This window comes from Propithecus coquereli, unplaced genomic scaffold (assembly GCF_000956105.1).
Source record: "Propithecus coquereli isolate 6110/MARCELLA unplaced genomic scaffold, Pcoq_1.0 Scaffold315, whole genome shotgun sequence".
Taxonomy (NCBI): domain Eukaryota; kingdom Metazoa; phylum Chordata; class Mammalia; order Primates; family Indriidae; genus Propithecus; species Propithecus coquereli.
Window position 1 is genome coordinate 362647 of NW_012148786.1, and position 6146 is coordinate 368792.

The following is a 6146-nucleotide window of genomic DNA, read 5'->3' on the forward strand; positions in this document are numbered from 1 at the left end:
ATTTGTATGAAAACCAGTTGTACTGCTTGCTCAATGCTATCTTTGAGGATGGATTCCAACCTGTTTTCTCCCTGACCAGAATGTGCTCATGAAGCATGTCAAGTATTGGATTTGTTGAAATGGGAAATTCAAAACTGTTAAGTTTTCAATCGCTGGTTTCTGCATGCGCATGCCCCTCCACACGTGTTCATGTCACAGCACTCAGGATGCCTGACTCCACTTCTTCGCCCACAGAAACCACATTTCCTCTCACTCCTTCTCACTTCACCATCCACAAACCCTTTAACTACCCCTGAAATATGGAGACATTTCCCGACATCTCCGCAAATATAACAGAAAGCTTTCGCGGTCTCATGTAACCAAACTCATAACCATATGCACGCCTTGTGTGACCAAGAAAATCACTCATCTCTCTAGTATGTCCAATTCAGGATTCTTTGCAATAGACCATGGTACATGGAATTTGAAGGCCAAATCCTGGTGCTTCGGATTTCAAGAGAAGCAGGCAAAAAGAATGAGAGGAATGCCGTATTTTATCTAATGCTTTATCTTTTCAAGTATATGTGTTTACTCTTTTATAAAGACTAAATTTTGCTTTTTCTCTGGAGTAAACATGTGGCTATTTCTCTCTGGTCTCAGAAGAGGTGTACATAAACGTGATATAAAACAAAATTTGGTAATGTAATTGCGAGTTCATGAACCATATATATTCCTAATGAATCTTACATAAATCCATAAAACAGCAATACGTAGTTTTAGCCTTGATTATTATAACAACCTTGCACTTTTAAAATGTTGCTACATAGTATATTAATACCTCTTGTGTACCTTTTGAAGTTTTCTTGGTCTCCCTTGTCCTACTCAAGGCTCCCAAGTGAACACGTGATCCCTAAGGCTCTGGTGAGCATCCCACAGCTTGCTCCTGTTAAGGAGAGCTCAGCAAGCACTTCACTCCCAGATTCCACCTCTCACTTCCCACTTGGGGCTATTCTTCTGACACCTCAACTTGGGGACATGGATGAAATCTACTCTCCATTCCAAAATATACAACCCAGAGTGTGGGAAAGTTAACACCCTATATCAGTTAGCTAGGGTGCCATAATAAAACACCACAGAATGGGTGGTTTAACCAACAGAAACGTATTTATTTTCTCACAGTTTTGGAGGCCAGAAATTTGAGATCAAGGCATCGGCAGGTTTGGTTTCTTTTGCAGCTTCTCTCCTTGGCTTGCAGGTGGCCTCCTTCTCTCTGTGCCCTCCTATGGTGTTCCCTCCTTACATACAATCCCCTGGTGTCTTTCTGTGTGTCCAAATTTCCTCTTCTCATGAGGACAACAGTCAGATTGGATTTGGGCCCAACCTAAAGGCCTCATTTTAACTTAGTAACCCCTTTAAAAGGCCCTATATCTAAATATAGTCACATTCTGAGGTTCTGGGTGATAAGGACTTGAACATATAAATTTGGGGGAGAAAGGCATAAAAAATTCAGCCCATAACCACATCCCACAGGTAATTAATAGGGGTGGAAAATGATGAATAAATTCTCCTCCCATTCTTCCCCTAGACAGATGAGCCTGACTCACTTTTCATGTGAAGGCTCTCAGATAGTACTTGATGATCAAGCAAGTAGGTACTTAATACCATGGCCTATGGGCAACTCATCTTGGTTCCACTCTTCCTCCTTCACCTGGTTTTTCTGTTCCTCAGTCCTTCCTGTTCCTAAGATCACAAATGCCAACAAAAAGCTCACACTCAGGTTCTGCTTCCCGGAGAGCCTAGACTGAGGTATCTCATTTCATCTTTACAACCATGCAAGATATGTCTTATTATTGTTGCTTCATAAAGAAACAGGAGAATCTGAGAAGATAAATGACTTAAATAGGGTCACATAGCTAGTGAGTTACAAAGTCAGAACTCTGATTTAAGTCTTCTACCTCCCATCCTGCGTTATTTCCCAGGTACCACTATTTCTCAGGTACTTGCAATTTTCATGCATCATTATATAAAATTTAGGCCATTTTCCCTACAACTTTTAAAACTGTTTTAATAAACTAGAGGTAAGATCTACCAAGTAGGAGTGTCTGCATGTGCCTGCCAGCACACTGTGCCCAAGGAAAGAAGTTAAAAATGCAGGCAGCTGCCTACATATGGATTGTTCTTCACTGAAACAACATTGTGAAATCACAGAGAAGAAACATAGGCACTCAGTGTAGAAAAAAAGGTTATAGGGCAATACATATAAAAAGATCAGAGAATGCACAGAGAAGAACAGGAGGAAAGAGCACTGGGGTGTGCCGTACTCAACCTGCTGGCACAGTGTGAATTGGGCAACAGCCCCCTTCACTGCCACAGACCCCTAGCTGGATGGAATGGGGACCTGCCTGGAGTCTGTGCAGAGCCATTGCACCAGACAACAGGAGAGGTGGGGACTGGGCAGCAGCTAAAGCCATACTGAGGTCTTGAGTGCTCGATGCTAAGTCTGCACAAGACTAAGGAGGGAGTGGGCTACTGATGGCTTCCTTGAGCTGTACCCAGTGACTTGAAGTCAAGCGCTTCTCTCCTAGAGCACAGTAGGAGCTGAGCATGGAAACTGACTAGGACACAGCAGGCTCCAACCTGAGAGGCTTTGGGCCACCACTTCAGCAGGTCCTGGGTTAGGCAAGGAGAACCCTGCAGTCCCTGGGCTACCAGAACTAACTTCTGCCTGCCTGACTTGGCATCCGCAGGGTCCCTGAGTCTGCAGAATGTCCTGACACTTGCTTAGCCCCGACTCTGCCCTCCAGGCCCCAACTGCCTTCTTCCTGCTCAGCTCTGACCCTACCCTCCAGGTCAGATCAGCCCCTCTGTCTGCATGGCCCTGCTTCTGGCTGGGAGGCCCTGCTCAGAAGCTCTGCTTCTAGCTCCTCCCCAGTCCTGGCTCTGAGGCTCTCACACCAGAGCCTGAGGCTCCACCTCTGTGCCTCCACAACTCCTGCCAGGCCCGAGACACCACCCCCGTGACTCCAGTCCTGCACCTGGACCCCAAGACCCCACCACCACTGCAGGGCTGGAGGAACTGCTCCAAAGTCCAATGCCCCACCAGGGACCCCACAAGCCTTGAGCTGCCAGTACAGTATGACCTGGCTTGAGCAAATGGACACAGCCCAGAAACCCATGACAACCTCACCCAGCTTCTGCTGTTACCTCTGTGGAGAGACCCTGGGTAGAGCAATCCCCACAACTCCAGCTTCAGTGAAGAGGGTCTCACCCAGCTCCCAACTGGAACATGCTACAACTATCTGCTGAACAACCCAACACCTATAACAAACAGCATTCAGCACAGGCTTGAGCAGAAGCAATCACAGGTGAACAGAATAAATCAGAACAGCGGCATTACAGGCTTCTAGTACACATGCCCCTCCTCTGCCACAACAACATTTCAACATTCCAGAGGAAGATGGGAAAAAAAGTGCCATGTAGGGACCTCCCCTTTCTCTAATCAAGCAGGAGAGCTCCCAGAAAGGAACAGGTGCCCTGAAAACCTATTAGCCCTGAGTTGAGAAAAGAGGTTTCAGATGAGAAGAAACCAGCAAAAGAACCCTGGCCACATGAAAAATCAAAACAGATCGACACCCCCAACGGATCACAATGAAGCTACAGCAGTGAATTCCAACTACAAGGAAATTGTCAAAATGACAGAAATGGAATTCAGAATATGGATGGCAAATAAGATCAATGAAATTGAAGAGAAAGTTGAAAAGCAACAAAAAGAAGCCAAAAAAAAAAAAACAAAATCAGGAAATTAATGAAAAAGTCATTAAAGAACTAGACAAAATTAGGAAGGATATACTAGAACTTAAAGAAATGAAAGAGTTATTTAGGTATTTTCAAACTACAGCAGAAAGTTTCAGCAACACATTAAACCAAGGAAAAGAAAGAATCTCAGAGCTTGAAGACAAGGCTTTCAAGCTAACTCAATCATTTAAAGAGGCAGAGAAGAGAACAACAAAGGCAGAAAAATCACTTAGAGAGATATGAAACTATATGAAGCAAACTAATGTACAAATTGGAGGTATCCCTGAGGGAGAAGAAGACAGCATTAAAAGCATGGAAAATCTATTTGAAGGAATTATGGAGTAAAACTTCCCTAGTATCGCCAGAGATCCAGACATCCAGATACAAGATGGTCATCAAACACTGGGAAGATTCATAGCAAATATTAATAGGACATCTTCAAGACACATAGTAATAAACCTAACCAAAGTCAAAATGAAAGAGAAAATGCTACAAGCAGCTAGATGCAAGCAACAACTGACCTATCAAGGAAAACCCATCAAGCTAAAGCAGACTCACCAGTGGAAACCTTATAAGCCAGAAGGGATTGGGACCCCATCTTCAATCTTCTTAAACAGAACAACTGCCAGCCTAGAATTTTGTGTACTGCAAAACTAAGTTTTATAAACAAAGAAGAAATAAAGGCTTTTCCAGACAAGCAAACACTGAGGGAATTTGTCATGACTAGACCTGCTCTGTAGGAATCACTCAGAGCTATATTATACACAAATCAGCACAATAGATATGCACCAGTGTAAAATCACCCAAAAGCTAAAGCTCAGAGCCCATATAAAATAAAGGTTCAAGAGGTAAAGCAAAGCAATAAGGTTCTGCCCAACAGGATAAACAGAACTGCATCCCACGTATCAATTCTTTCAATAAACATGAACAGCTTGAATTCCCCACTTAGGAGACACAGACTGGCTGAATGGATAAAAAAATACAAGCCAACTATCTGCTGTCTCCAGGAAACACATCTAACCCACAAGGACTCTTTCAGACTCAAGGTAAAGGGATGGAAAAAAAAATATTCCACGTAAATGGAAATCAAAAGAAAGCAGGTGTAGCCATTCTCATATCAGATAAAATAGACCTCAAATCAACAATAGTGAAGAAAGACAAAGATGGTCATTATATAATGGTAAAGGGAACAATTCAACAAGAAGACATACCAATCCTAAATACTTATGCACCTAACACAGGTATGCCCAGATTTATAAAGCAAACCCTACTAGATTTAAGCAAAGTGATAAACAGCAGCATTGTAATTGCTGGGGACTTCAACATCCCACTGACGGAACTGGACAGATCCTCCAAACAGGAAATAAATAAAAAAACACTGGACTTAAATTGGACTCTAGAGCAAATGGGCCTAACAGACATTTATAGAACATTCTACACAAAAACTCCTGAATATACATTCTTCTTTGTCAGCTCATGGAACATTCTCTAAGATTAATCACATCCTAAGCCACAAAACATGTCTCAACAAATTCAAAAAATAGAAATTATACCATGTATCTTCTCAGAACACAATGGAATAAAATTACAAATCAACTCCAACAGAAACACTCAAGTCTACACAAAATCTTGGAAATTAAACAGCCTACTGCTGAATGATTATTGGGTCAAGGAAAAAATTAATATGGAAATCAAAAGATTCCTTAAACTAAATGACAAAGGGGACACAAGTTATCAAAATCTAGGGGACTCAGCAAAAGCAGTCCAAAGGGGAAAATTCACACCCTTAAATGCCTACATCAAAAAGATGGAAAGATCACAAATCAACAATATAATGTTATTGTCTCAAGGAATTAGAAAAGGAAGAGCAAACCTATCCCAAACCCAGCAGAAGAAAAGAAATAACTAAGGTCAGAGCAGAAATAAATGAAATCAAAAACAAAACAAAAAATAATATTACTGAAGGGATGGTTGGAATTTGTGCACCCTGTGGGAAAAGCATGTCCCTTTTCCTATCACTTGTATCCAGTGATGTTTTAGAATCAGAACTTAGCTCATTTCAAGTATAGTGGCATACAATACATGTTAGGATAAATCATTACCATCTGTTATATTGTACAGTATATTCCAGAAATGTTATATCCACAAATTTTATGTGGACAGAAAGGAACACTTATACACTGTTGTTTGGACTGCAAACTAGTACAACCTCTATAGGAAACAGTATGGGGATTCCTCAAAGAACTAAAAGTAGACCTACTATTTGATCCAATCCCACTACTGGATATTTACCCAAAGGAAAAAAAGTCATTTTATCAAAAAGACACTTGCACTAGAATGTTTATTGCAGCACAATTTATAGATTTATTTAT